General features: G+C 40.7%; 1 protein-coding gene across 7 annotated transcripts in view; it reads left to right on the top strand.

The window, feature by feature from the left end:
- LOC134226876 (multiple epidermal growth factor-like domains protein 10) overlaps positions 1–15,707 on the top strand; it is a 447,567-nt gene that overhangs the window by 397,635 nt on the left and 34,225 nt on the right. The gene's annotated exons all lie outside the window — the stretch shown is intronic.

Genomic DNA, 15,707 nt, shown 5'->3' with positions numbered 1-15,707 from the left:
TTTATAACAAAAACTAATTTCCTAATGTTGGGATAGATAACCTTAAAACAATCTACTGTAGCATACGGTAGCCCGTTAGGTGCCTGAATATATAAAGTTCAGCTTTCTATCCACGGTAAGCCAGATTTGAATCTGTATGAAACTCAATTAAAGCATGTAATTGGTAGGTGAGGTCAGCTGGATAATCACTGCTGGAAGCTAGCTAAGATTCAGTGTAGTGCGTGATCACTAGTCACAAACCTTAAATAACGGTAATTCCAATAAGAATTCACAGTCCTATCATCAAATCCTAATGCGATGCAATTGCAGGTTTAGAATTACACTAATAATAAAACAAAACTAGGAAAAACGAAGGGAATAAGAATACTAAACGTAAGTGGAAACAATTTGTAGCTGATGCTTATCTAATGAACTTTGTTATTTATAGAAAGTTTTTAATATGCAACATATTAAGAAACTTGGAATATCTTATTTCCTGTTGGTCCATGCCAACATTTTAAAAACTTTGTTTATACGAACGCCAGCTGAAATTGGCTGTCAGGATGTCCAACAGTTCCCACGATCACGAGGATCATCCAGGAACTCATGGTATTGCCAGTTCCACGCTAACTAATCGATGCAAAGTCTGTAGTCCGGACGCCGGCCTTCAATGGCAATGCAAGTTCTGTACGAATTGGTACCATCCCGCTTGCATTGGAATACCTTCAGACAACGAGAACCCAAGATTCGTATGTCCGTCGTGTCAGCCACTCACAGGCGCTCTGAAAAAAACATTCAGTGCCCCCACTACCGTGGTTCCTGTAAGTACAGTTCCTCTTGAGTATGTAAATATATCGTGGTCGCAAATCTCTCCAGTAATGACTTCATCAACGCCGATGTACATACCGACAAGCACAGTTGCTTATCCGTATGCCATGATTCATAGACATTCGATCGACGCTTATGTATTTATTATGTGTATGTATTATGTGTTCCATATGTATGTTGAGTCATCTAGCGTTCTCAGGAGCATTCCCGACGCTGTCTAATCTTGCACAGGCTCTGCCAACGTTTCGCAATCAACCTTTACCCTCGATAGTAAATCAACTATCTTCTGTACAACAAGATGTCGTAGCTGTCACATCCATTGACGAATCTCAGATGGCACCAGCTCTGCAGTCCCTACGCGATCCGTCGCTCCCGTCTTCGAATCAACCGCCATCAGTTCCGCAAGCAGTAACACATTCCGAGGAAGTTAGTATAGCACCACCGATGCCGCATCCGAGCAATCCACCGAACACCAAGTCTCAAGGTTCGTCGGATAACAGAAGCCGGAATTCAAAGGTTGCTAGTTCTAGATCCTCTACCAGACAAAAACGGATACAGCTGGAGTTACAACAGTTGGATGAAGAACGGAAGCTACAGGAAAAGGAAGAAGCAAATAAACGGGAGTACCTTCAGAAAAGATTCGAATTATTAAAAGAAATAGCCGGCGAAACATCGTCATCTACCGTACATAGCATCGAAGAAGAAACGTCGACTCAAAAGGTGAGCAATTGGCTACAACGTGAAACACCGAAAGTTCAAGAAGAACCATATGAAGCCTCCACGTCTCGTCCAATTGAACGAGCTGTTTTACGTCAAGCTCCTGCTTTGCCACCAAAAGCCACTGACGTTACTGTGTGCCGACCATCTGCAGGACAACAGAGCGTTGATGAAAACAGCCGAGTACCACCTAGAAGTATCAGACTCGCCCATTCCAGTGTGCGCGATTTTGATCCTGTGCAGCGGTCCACTCCAAGATGACCACATATGCAATCTGAACAAGAATACAATCTTTCGCAAAGCCATGTAGCCGCGCGTCAAGCTGTCTCTCGTGAACTACCAGTCTTCAGCGGATCACCGAAGGAATGGCCGCTGTTTTATTCTACGTTCAACTCTACGACGGAACTATGCGGTTTCACGCAAGAAGAGAATCTGTTACGTCTACAAAAATGTCTCAAATGGAAAACATTTGAGGCAGTAAAATGCAGGCTTATGCACCCAGCCAATGTTCCTGGAATCTTTTCTACGTTGAAAATGCTTTATGGGAATCCCGAAGTTATTGTGCATAACCTAATCACAAAAATCAGTGGCGCTCCAGCCCCGAAAGTGGATAAGCTAGGCACGGTTATTGAGTTTGCATTGACAGTGCAAAATCTTTGTGCAACCATTGATGCCTGCGAATTGGAAGAGTATTCGTATAACGTTGTTCTTCTCAGAGAGTTTGTAGATAAACTTCCTCCTCCGATAAAGTTGGATTGGGCCGAGCATCGTCGTTCTCTTCAGGTAGTACACTTATCTGTGTTTGCAAATTGGCTTTACGATCTTGCAGAAACAGTTTGCCCGATTGCATCGCTGCAGAGTACCCGTAGCAGTAAAAGTAGATTAGCGTTTCTGAATGTGCACAGTGAGGAACCAAGTGCCACATCCCCTCAAGCTAAAAACATTAGTGCCTCTATACAAGAATCTACCGCAAAACTGTGCCACGCTTGCGGCGGTCACTGCACTGAGCTTATCAAATGCCAACGATTCTTGGATCTCGCATACAACTCTAGGTGGGCCCTCATTAAGGAACATGGGATATGCAGGAAGTGTTTGAAAGACCATAAAGGTGCATGTAAATCCCAGCAAATATGCGGACAAAACGGTTGCACATTCAAGCATCACCGACTGCTTCACAACACTCAACGTGGCAATCCAACAGTTGTTGGTAATCAGCGGATCGCTGAAAAAACGACTGGAAACAATCGAAATGAACGTGATTGCAATGCCCATCATAATTCTACCACTAAGATGCTGTTCCGTGTCCTACCTGTTATACTATAAGGACGTAATAGAGTCTTGAAGACCTACGCCTTTCTGGATGATGGGTCAGCCTTCACACTGATGGATGAGGCGCTAGCTGCAGATCTGAATCTTGATGGTAAACACGAGCCTATTTGCTTAAGATGGACAGGAGACAAGCACAGATACGAAAATAACTCAAAAAGGGTCGATCTTGAAATCTCTGGTACTGAAGAGTCTTCAAAAAAGTACCGCTTGAGAGATGTGCATACAGTTCCGAATCTTGGTCTTTTCCGTCAATCCCTTCAGTTGAATGATCTTGTCCGACGATATCGTCACCTTGAAGGTGTGCCTGCTGAGTCGTATGCTGATGTTCAGCCCCGACTTCTCATCGGCGGTAATAATGTCAATCTGGGTTACCCGCAAAAAGGTCGTGAAGGAGGTATGTTTGAGCCAGTAGCTACAAAGACGCGCCTCGGCTGGATCATTCATGGTGGATCAGATTGTGGAGAATTTTGTGGACACCACAACTGGTGCGCTGAATCCTGTTGTGAAAACCTCGATGACAATCTACAGCGTGCAATGCAGGAGTATTTTGCACTTGACAGCTTGGGCATTGCTAAACCGAGTCGTCTTATTCTGTCAACGGACGATCAACGAGCCCAGTATATTCTGCAAACGATGACACGAACCGAAAGTGGTCGATATGTAACCGGCCTGCTATGGAAATTCGACGAATTCAGACTTCCCAACAGTAAACCACTTGCTCTCCAGCGTTTCCGGTGTCTAGAAGCTAGAATGAAAAAAGACATTGTCCTATCCGAAGTTTTGCTATCAAAGATAGAGGATTACTTAAAGAAAGGTTATATTAGAAAATTAAGTCTGGCTGAAATAGAGAAGCCCAATTCGCGGATATGGTACCTACCTATTTTTCCTGTTTGCAATCCGAATAAACCCGGAAAAATACGAATTGTTTGGGATGCAGCAGCAAAAACCAATGTAGTGTCTCTCAACACAATGCTTCTCAAGGGTCCTGATCAGCTCACCTCTTTGAACTCTGTTCTTATTGGGTTTCGGGAGATGAAGGTGGCAATTTGCGGAGACATCCGCGAGATGTTTCACCAAACAATAGTCGCTACTAAGGACCAGAATTGCCAACGCTTCTTGTGGAGAGAACGGCCGACCGATTCCGAACCTAGTATATATGTAATGCAGATCGTGACATTCGGTGCAACTTGTTCACCAAGCTGCGCACAGTATGCCAAGAATATGAACGCAAAAGAGCACGAAGGTCAGTATCCTGCGGCGGCTGATGCGATAATTCGCAAGCATTATGTAGACGATATGCTAGCCAGAGTGGAAACAGAAGATGAAGCAATACAGCTTGCGTTGGACGTGAGACATGTACACGCTCAAGCTGGGTACGAGATGCGGAATTGGCTGTCTAACGCATCCTCCGTCCGTACGTTGAATGCTGATAAAACCGGAGAGATAAGCCTCAATTTCAATTCCGAGATGGTAACCGAAAAAAATTTGGGCATGTGGTGGTGCACTACGACCGACATCTTCACCTACAAGCTCTCTCCAAAACATGATCGTGTACTACTGGCCGGAAAACGAAAACCAACAAAACGTGAAATGAAACGTAAGTGGCATCAACAACCTAATCTAGATAGTGAAAGTCGATGGTTCAAAGGACCACAATTCTTGCGGAAAAGTTCGGATCATTGGCCAACAGAACCTGTACATAGTAGCAGCACTAAGGAGGTGCTGCGTGCCCACCTGTTCCATCACGCGGACGTTCCGGTTTCCGTGGATTCAAACTTAAAGTATTACGATTCATGGAGAAGACTTCTTCGTGTAACATCTTGGCTGTTCAGATATACAAGAAATCTAAGGAAAACCATCTGCCAGCAAAACAGAAAAGGTGGCTCCTTAACGATGACTGAACTCAAACAAGCTTCCGAATACCTTTATCGTCAAGTACAAATGGAGGCTTATTCCGAGGAGATTAACATACTTGCAAACTCACAAGAGTGGCAATTGCCAAAATCCAGTTCAATATTTAATTTTACTCCATTCCTGGACGAACAAGGAGTACTAAGAATGCGGGGAAGAATTGCTAATTGTGAGTATGCCACAATGGATGCAGGAAATCCAATAATACTCCCAAAAAATCATCACGTTACGAAGCTTATTGTACATGACTATCATGTGAGATATCATCATTCCAACCACGAAACAGTAGTGAACGAATTACGCCAAGTCTATAAAATTCCAAAAATAAGAGTGGTTTACAAAAGTGTAAGGGGAAGCTGTCAACAGTGCAAGAATCAGCTAGCGAAACCAAATCCACCGCTGATGGGCGACCTACCAGCTGCTAGGCTAGCGGCATTCACAAAACCATTTTCTTTCATTGGAATTGATTATTTTGGCCCAATGTATGTTACAGTTGGACGAAGGCTTGAGAAAAGGTGGGGGGTATTGGTCACGTGTTTGACAACAAGGGCCATACATATTGAAGTAGCACATTCACTGAATGCCGACTCATGCATCATGGTATTAAGAAACTTTATGGCGAGGCGCGGTGTACCAATACGCATCTTCAGTGATCGGGGTACAAATTTCATAGCATCTAGCAAAGAACTCAAAGCGGCGTTGAAGGAAATGGACCAAGATCGTGTTGTAAGTGAGATAATCAGTCCTAACACTGATTGGGAGTTCCTACCTCCTGCGTCCCCACACATGGGTGGGAGCTGGGAACAACTAGTGCGATCCGTTAAGGCTAACTTACGGAAGATGAGACCTCAGCGTAATCCAACGGATGAATCACTACGCAATACGCTGATTGAAATTGAAAATACAGTGAACTCTCGTCCTCTGACGTTTGTGCCGGCCGAAGACCTTGATGCACCAGTGGTCACTCCAAACCATTTCCTTCTTGGATCATCGAGCGGTTTGAAACCAGCGACCAACTTGGACAACAGCAGCGGCATCTTAAGGAGAGCATGGCGAGCATCACAAGCAGAAGCTAACATTTTCTGGAGAAGATGGGTTCGTGACTACTTACCAGAATTGACTAAACGCTCCAAGTGGTTTTGTAAAGTTAAGCCCATTAGTGTGAACGACGTAGTGGTTGTAGTGGATCCCGGTTTACCCAGAAACTGTTGGCCAATTGGCCGAATCATTTCTGTTAAAAAAAGTAAGGATCAGCAGGTGAGATCGGCTACGGTGCAGACTAGGACAGGCATCTACGAGAGACCAGCCTCTAAACTTGCTGTTCTTGATGTTCGACGCGATGAATCAGCAAACCAGAAATCTGATATACTCGGGGGGAATGTAACGACCCCTTGGTCGGCGCGCCGAATAATACGGTATATGTCAATCAATATATGTCATGCAGCTGCAACCAGCTCTCGGAAGAACGAGTTGATACTTCTAGATACTATATGAAATATTGTGCGACTAGCTTAGATATAGGTTTCTTGAAATTCAATAGGGTAAGATGGAATACAAAGTGAATTTATAACAAAAACTAATTTCCTAATGTTGGGATCAGTGACGGGAAATGTCATATCGATGTCATGGGACTAACTTGCTAATAACTTTTCTCACAAGTCATTTACAATTATGTTTTCCTTAGCAACATGTAGCCCTTAAAGGACCTGAAAACTTTTTCTAACAGGTAATTTCTCTAAATATGATATTGGAGGCGTGAGAGCCGAATTAGTGTCGAATGACATTAATGTCATGACATTCCGTGACATTTTTTAAATCTCGCTCTCATGGCTCATACTTTGAATTTAGAACAATGATCTGTTCGACAAAGTTCTAGGACCCTTTAAGTACTACATGTTAATCAAAAAGTCCGAACTGTAAATGACTTTTGAAAAAAGTTATTAAGAAATTAGTAATAGCAATGCCATGACATTTTTTTGACATTTCCCATCACTGGTTGGGATAGATAACCTTCAAACAATCTACTGTAGCATACGGTAGCCCGTTAGGTGCCTGAATATATAAAGTTCAGCTTTCTATCCACGGTAAGCCAGATTTGAATCTGTATGAAACTCAATTAAAGCATGTAATTGGTAGGTGAGGTCAGCGGGATAATCACTGCTGGAAGCTAGCTAAGAATCATAGCTGTAGTGCGTGATCACTAGTCACAAACCTTAAATAACGGTAATTCCAATAAGAATTCACAGTCCTATCATCAAATCCTAATGCGATGCAATTGCAGGTTTAGAATTACACTAATAATAAAACAAAACTAGGAAAAACGAAGGGAATAAGAATACTAAACGTAAGTGGAAACAATTTGTAGCTGATGCTTATCTAATGAACTTTGTTATTTACAGAAAGTTTTTAATATACAACATATTAAGAAACTTGGAATATCTTATTTCCTGTTGGTCCATGCCAACACATAACTCAATTGTTTCAAAAGCTACAACCGTGATTATTGATTCTGGTGCAAGATACAATCATCCTTTATCACACCAAACGATTAAATCATCGACAAACTAGCGCATTTCGGTACAATAATAAAAAGAAAACATCGACGAAGAGAAATCGATCAATACAGTTACGCCCCTATGAAACTAAGCGCGAGAGGTATTGAACGTTAATATCTCAGCCGTTTCTCAATGGATTTTCATTTTTTTTACCATTCGATCAAGGAAGAGTCAATGCTTCTTGTTCTCAATATACAGATTTTCAACTCTTTATCTATAGGTATATATATCTTCTGTATAATAAAAATGAAATAGTCTGTGTTCGTATCCGCATAACTCGAAAACGGCTGGATGGATTTTCTTCATTCCTTCAGCAAATATGTTCGTTATCGTTTCCGACGGGTTTATATGATATTTCCCTTATGCAAAATCACGAGAAAGGTTGAGTAAATCGTGAAAAACTAAAATCAAGATTCGTATGGAAATTTCGTATGGGCAGTTCAAAACGCTCATTTTCAACGGACACTCAAGGACAACGTCTGCCGGGTCGACTAGTATATATATATATATATATATATATATATATATATATATATATATATATATATAAAAATTAAATGGTCTGTGTGCGTATCCGCATAACTCACAAACGGGTAGACGGATTTGCTTCATTCCTTCAGCAGATAGTCCGTTATCCTTTCCGACGGGTTTATATGATATTTCCTCATCACGAATAAAATTGAGGAATTAATGAAAAACTAAAACTAAGATTTGTATGGATAGGCAGTTCACAACGCGTATTTTCGCCTACTATGCACGACAACGTCTACCGGGTCGACTAGTTATCAATAAATGTTTAACGTATAAAACAAATCCTTTCTATGCCCGTGCAAGAAAAAGATGCTTAAAAAACGCCAGCAAGCCTTGCAAGTAGAGTACCACCCCGTGCTACGTTTGACAGGTCTATTGCTCGTTTGCAACGCGTATTTGTATGGAACTGCTAGATGATTCTGTTCCAATTTAAGTAGGTACTAGGACTGTAATTATAATCATTGTCTTCAAATCATTACATTTTTGCATGATTTAATGTTTGGTTAAAAAAAATCGAAATGAAATCTGTACATAGAGATTGCTTCGCTATGACGAATAGGGGGATGTCGCACATGTTGGGATAGGCCGCCTGACTGACACGCCCAACCATCCCTCCCTCCGCTCAGAACACATTACATTGGAATCGATTCTTCGTAGAGTGACATGTTAAGGGGAAACTGTCCAGAATTCAAATAATTTTTACCTCACATTTTCAGAGGCACCAATCTTATCAAAGAAGCAACGAATAACTGCCATCTTTTTATTTTGGCTTTGCTGCGTCGCAGCAAGCGTGGAATGAAAGATGACAGTTGCTCGTTGCTTCATTATTGAAAGTAGTGCCCCGTGGAATAAATATTGATTCCGAAAAGTTCGTCCTTAAACTTAAGACCTTTCGTTCGAATGGAGTGTCGTCGTCGTTCGTTGGATTTGTAGTTCTTTACGGACATAAATTTCATTAGTTGATGGGGGGATTACCCGTTGTTGTCCATTGTTTCTTACTGTGATAAACGGACGTCTGTTGTGGGCCAGACACGCAACCATAATGTCGGACAGCAACGTGGTGAAAATAGATTTCGATGGTGCGCCCATTGGATGTACAGGTTCGCCGTGACTTTGGTCGATCGATCAGATGAAAGATGCAGTCGAACGCATAGATGCTTTTGCTCAGGTACAGCAACGGACCGAGACATTTAAAGGTTTTTTTTTACAGCCAAGGAATCGGATTACTCTCTTTTTTAATCTTGAAGAGAACTTCTTCTCTCGATTTCTTTATAAGATTTTTTTTTATTTTAAATTAAGTTAAACGTTAATAGTGTAGAGAAAGTTTTTTTTTTAATCTTGAAGAGAAAGGAAAAAAATCACCCACATGTGATTCAGTGACGATGTCGTCAACCTGGCCTAATAAATTGTCACCTACCTGCCCTCGATAACGTTTTTAACACCTCTTTTTTGTTCTGATTGGCCGTACTTGCTAAATTTTGAACAGTTTTATTAAAATGTGTGACTAACGGTAATAAAAATTTATTTTTAAATGTGTTTAGTGCTCATTGTCAAAGTACAATATTGAATTACCACTTTGTATTTTTCGAGGTCAAGCTTATTTCATCCCAGTAGGGTAAAATTTCCGTTAGTCATGGGTGTCCTTCCTAAGTTGCGGTAGTACAGCTTTCAAAATGAAAATAAAATAGAATTATTGAAATAAGTTTTAAACTCTTCTTCTTCTTCATATTGACATAACATCCCCACTGGGACATCGCCGCCTCGCAGCTTAGTGTCCATTAGGCACTTCCACAGTTGTTAACTGCGAGGTTTCTAAGCCGAGTTACCATTTTTGCACTCGTATATCATGAGGCCAATACGATGATACATTTATGCCCAGGGAAGTCGAGAATATTTCCAATCCGAAATTTTCCTGTCCCGGATCAAGAATTGAACCCAGCCACCTTTAGCATGATCTTGCTTTGTAGTCACGCATCTTACCGCATGGCTAAGGACAGGCCCCAAGTTTTAAACTCAAACATTTTAATTTTAAAATCAAAATTATAGTATTATTGATTCAAATATTTTTATAGTTGTTTCAACATACACTTTAGATTCAATAACATGTTGTATTGCCAACATTTTTTTTAATTCAGGAGAGTTGTGTACGAGACACGACGAAAACTACAAAACACATGTCGGTGCAATGAAAATTGTAGAGTCATGTAAATATTAGGTTGTTAAACGCTACAGAATCTACTGTCGCCAAACGATTATGTTTTGTACTTTGAAGAAAATTCATCTGGGATCAACTCTCTGTCATGTATAAAATCCTGTTAACAACCAATTCTTTTCAATAGTCCAATTTATTTTCAACTAGTCGACCCGGCAGACGTTGTCCTGCATAGTAGGCGAAAATGTGCATTATGATCTGCCCATGCGAAATTTCCATACGAATCAGAATTATAGTTTTTCACGATTTACTTAACTTTACTCGTAATTTTCCCATGAGGAAATATCATATAAACCCGTCGGAAACTATAACGATAACATATTTGCTGAAGAAATGAAGGAAATCCATTCAGCTGTTTACGAGTTATGCGAATACGAACACAGACCATTTCATTTTTATTATATAGATAAAAGATAGATAGAAGAAAAAGATAAACTAGCAGACCCGACGAACTTCGTTTCGCCTAAAATTGATTTATTCTCTGATTAGTTCTCGAGTTATGCGGAAATTTCTGTTTCATTTGTATGGGAGCCCTATCTTAAGAACCTTCCTCTGCTCCAAAAACCTCTGCATACAAATTTTCCAAAACCTCAACATGCCAGTTTTGGTTCCATTTGCTTGATTAATTTTCAAGTTATGAAGAAATTCGTGTTTCATTTGTATGGGAGCCCCCCTTTCTAATAAGGGGAGGGGTCTCAAACTATCTTAAGAACCTTCCCCGGCCGCAAAAACCTCTGCATACAAATTTTCACGCCGATTACCTCTCCGAGTCTATAAGGTTCAAACAGAGAGAAATTCATTTTTATGTATATAGATAGAACATAATACGCATTTTCAATCACTAATAGTAACAAATCCAAAGTCAGAATCTTGCAAGCAAATTTCACTTTTCGACGCAATCATATTCAATTCTTGTCAACCACTTACCAACGGCCGCCGCTCAGGCCGCCGCCATCAAATTTCAGATCTTGCGAGAAAATTTCACTGGATGCCATGAATTTACTACAGTCACAGTACAGCCTTTTACTTTCTTCCAAATATAATAGTGGTCCTGACAAGAACCGATTTATTTTCAATCATTATCAGCAACCACTCAATAGTTTTAATCCTAGCTTAGCATATCTTTGAACAAACTATACATAGCTATGGTTGCTACTCTGTGATTGACCAAAATCAGTGAAATTGCACAAAGAATCTACTGAATGATACAATATTAATGATATATGTCATAAGAAATTGATATCGAAATGATCTAGTGATAAAACAAACTGCATTTGGAAAAAAGAGCTACTTAATTACCTACCTTAATAAGATGGCACACACCATGTACTAGAATGCGATTAAGTAATATACTTTGAAGAGTATTTTTTTCTTATACTGCAAAACCTCTTTTTGCGCCCAAAACGGGGGAGCGTAAATGGAATCAGAGCGTAAAAAGAGGGAGCGTTATTTCGAATTTAGGGCGTAAAAAGAGGGAGCGTTATTTGGAATTTTGAGCGTAAAAAGAGGGAGCGCTATTTGGAATTTAGAGCGTAAAAAAAGTTTGCAATCTTTTAGGTAAGCAAAATTTGATATTTACCTCACTTTTAGTCTTAAGATGTGTCTTTTACCAATTTTGGTATTAGGGTCGTCCAAATTGTTTCCGTTGTCATGGTCGTCCAATTGTTTGAATGCTGAGGCCTTAAGATGTTCTTGGTACGCCAAAAAATCAACAAGTCATGAGTGGTGCAGATCCTTGATAACGCACAGTAAGACGTTCATCACCGTTTTCACGTATTTAAAGTTTTACAAGAACCTCCTGGAGCTTGGACTTGTGTTTTGTGACACATTGGATAGAACGCAACCATTGCATAGGTTCACGGCCATCCAAGAAAACCCTGGAATAGGCCTTAAGATCTACACGCGTAACCAGAAATCTTTCGCTATGTTTCAAAAATGGTACAACCCCTTTGTGGTACATAGAATAGAATGCGTCCATAGCCTAGGTTCACGGTCATCCAAGAAAACCCTGGAATAGGCCTTAAGATCTACACCCGTAACAAGAAATCTTTCGCCTTGTTTCAAAAATGGTACAACCCCTTTGTGGTACATAGAATAGAATGCGTCCATTGCATAGGTTCACGGTCATCCAAGAAAACCCTGGAATAGGCCTTAAGATCTACACGCGTAACCAGAAATCTTTCGCCTTGTTTCAAAAATGGTACAACCCCTTTGTGGTACATAGAATAAAATGCGTCCATTGCATAGGTTCACGGTCATCCAAGAAAACCCTGGAATAGGCCTTATGATCTACACGCGTAACCAAAAATCTTTCGCCTTGTTTCAAAAATGGTACAACCCCTTTGTGGTACATAGAATAGAATGCGTCCATTGCATAGGTTCACGGTCATCCAAGAAAACCCTGGAATAGGCCTTAAGATCTACACGCGTAACCAGAAATCTTTCGTCTTGTTTCAAAAATGGTACAACCCCTTTGTGGTACATAGAATAGAATGCGTCATTGCATAGGTTCACAGTCATCCAAGAAAACCCTGGAATAGGCCTTAAGATCTACACGCGTAAACAGAAATCTTTCGCCTTGTTTCAAAAATGGTACAACCCCTTTGTGGTACATAGAATAGAATGCGTCCATAGCCTAGGTTCACGGTCATCCAAGAAAACCCTGGAATAGGCCTTAAAATCTACACGCGTAACCAGAAATCTTTTGCCTTGTTTCAAAAATGGTACAACCCCTATGTGGTACATAGAATAGAATGCGTCCATAGCCTAGGTTCACGGTCATCCAAGAAAACCCTGGAATAGGCCTTAAGATCTACACGCGTAAACTGAAAAATATTTCGGCTTGTTTCAAAAATGGTACAACCCCTTTGTGGTACATAGAATAGAATGCGTCCATTGCATAGGTTCATGGTCATCCAAGAAAACCCTGGAATAGGCCTTAAGATCTACACGCGTAACAAGAAATCTTTCGCCTTGTTTCAAAAATGGTACAACCCCTTTGTGGTACATAGAATAGAATGCGTCCATAGCCTAGGTTCACGGTCATCTAAGAAAACCCTGGAATAGGCCTTAAGATCTACACGCGTAACCAAAAATCTTTCGCCTTGTTTCAAAAATGGTACAACCCCTTTGTGGTACATAGAATAGAATGCGTCCATAGCCTTGGTTCACGGTCATCCAAGAAAACCCTGGAATAGGCCTTAAGATCTACACGCGTAACCAGAAATCTTTCGCCTTGTTTCAAAAATGGTACAACCCCTTTATGGTACATAGAATAGAATGCGTCCATTGCATAGGTTCACGGTCATCCAAGAAAATCGTGGAATAGGCTTTAAGATCTCCACATGTAAACAGAAATCTTTCGCCTTGTTCCAAAAATGGTACAACCCCTATGTGGTACATAGAATAGAATGCGTCTATTGCATAGGTTCACGGCCATCCAAGAAAACCCTGGAATAGGCCTTAAAATCTACACGCGTAACCAGAAATCTTTCGCCTTGTTTCAAAAACGGTACAACCTCTATGTGGTACATAGAATAGAATGCGTCCATAGCCTAGGTTCACGGTCATCCAAGAAAACCCTGGAATAGGCCTTAAGATCTACACGCGTAAACTGAAAAATATTTCGGCTTGTTTCGAAAGTGGTATAACCCCTTTGTGGTACATATAATAGAATGCGTCCATTGCATAGTTTCGTGGTCATCCAAGAAAACCCTGGATAAGGGCCTTAAGATCTACACGTGTTATTTAAAATCTTTCGGTTTGTTTCAAAAGTGGTACAACCCCTTAGAAAAAAGCCTTAAAATCTACACGCTTAACCAAAAATCTTTCGCCTTGTTTCAAAAGTGGTACAAGCTCGTTGTGGTACATAAAATATAATGCGTCCATTGCATAGGTTCATGGTCATCCAAAAAAACTCTTGAAAAGGCCTTAAGATCTACACGCGTAACCAAAAATCTTTCGCCTTGTTTCAAAAATGGTACAACCCCTTTGTGGTACATAGAATAAAATGTGTTCATGGCATATGCTAATGGCCATCCTAGAAATTTATGGAGTAATACTTCTAGGCTTACACCAATAACAGTTGGTCTTTAACCTGATATAAATACGGTACATGGTCTATGCAATATTAGCCCGTTTTTTTCCTTGCGTTTCCGGCGTGAAATTGTCTCGTTCCAATTTATTCACATTTTGCATTTCCAAGGAATAAACAGTTACGTACGTGATATGAATGAATTTTGTATACTACCTGGAACCCATGACAACAAGAACTACTTGGGATGCACACATTCCAACAGATGAAGATGCGCAACTTGTTATTTTTTCAATTAATGGTTCCATAATGGAGGGTAACCAGTAGACCTTGACTCTACGGAGTTCGTAGATTACTTCGAACTCATGACGATAACAAGCAGTACATGGAATGCAAATATATAAAGTACATTTTCATTTATTTAGACTACATCTAAACAGATAACACTGAATCAACAATTTGACGCCACAATACACGGTTCGAGGCCGCATCTCTCCATCCTCGAATACGCCCCACGCTCGCCAAGTCATTTTGCACCTGGCCTGCCCATCTCGCTCGCTGCGCTCCACACCGTCTCGTACCTGCCGGATCGAAAGCGAACACTTTGCAGGGTTGCTGTCCGACATTCTTGCAATATGTCCTGCCCATCGTACCCTTCCGACTTTAGCTACCTTCTGGATACTGGGTTCGCCGTAGAGTTGGGCGAGCTCGTGGTTCATTCTTCGCCGCCACACACCGTTTTCTTGCACACCGCCAAAGATGGTCCTAAGCACCCGTCTCTTGAATACTCCGAGTGCTTGTAAGTCCTCTTCGAGCATTGTCCATGTTTCATGTCTGTAAGGACAACCGGTCTTATTAGCGTCTTGTACATGACACATTTGGTGCGGTGGCGATTTGGCGAATCTTTTTTGACCGCAGTTTCTTCTGGAGCCCGTAGTAAGCCCGACTTCCACAAATGATGCGCCTTCGTATTTCACGACTAAAATTGTTATCAGCCGTAAGCAAGGATCCGAGGAAGACGAATTCCTCGACCACCTCGAAGGTATCCTCGTCTATCGTAACACTAATATACAGTATTGACCCGATTTTGTCACTCTCCGATATTGTCATCTCTGATTTTGTCGACCCCGCATTTTTGTCGTTTTTATTATTTTCAAATAATAACGCAAACTACAATGATTTTCGTGAAATAACGTTCATCGCCTGTGGTTTATTCTGAATTAATTCAAAGAACCTGTCAAGAATTTTGTAAGCCTCTTCGACAAGAAATTACGGATTCCGTTCACGTATTTTGGCGAAACAAAAAAAAATTAAAATAAAAATTGTTCCAATTTTGTCACATTTTCTATTTCCTCACCCAGAATTCACTAGGAATGATAAAATCGGGATATTACTGTACCAAGAAGAGGCCACAAAAACACAAAAAGTGTTCAACGTTCAATAACTGCATCCATTACGGAGCACACGACCACAAAAGAATTACTTTAAAAACAAACATAGACCAAGAAGGGCTCACACAACTTGTTTATTTTTAAATAACTTCCCCCATTAAGGAGGTTGACTCTATGTTCGTAGACTACCAGGAACTCACGACAACAACAAGAACTACTTT

This window comes from Armigeres subalbatus, chromosome 1 (assembly GCF_024139115.2).
Source record: "Armigeres subalbatus isolate Guangzhou_Male chromosome 1, GZ_Asu_2, whole genome shotgun sequence".
Taxonomy (NCBI): Eukaryota; Metazoa; Arthropoda; class Insecta; order Diptera; family Culicidae; genus Armigeres; species Armigeres subalbatus.
This window is presented reverse-complemented; position numbering and strand designations above follow the sequence as displayed.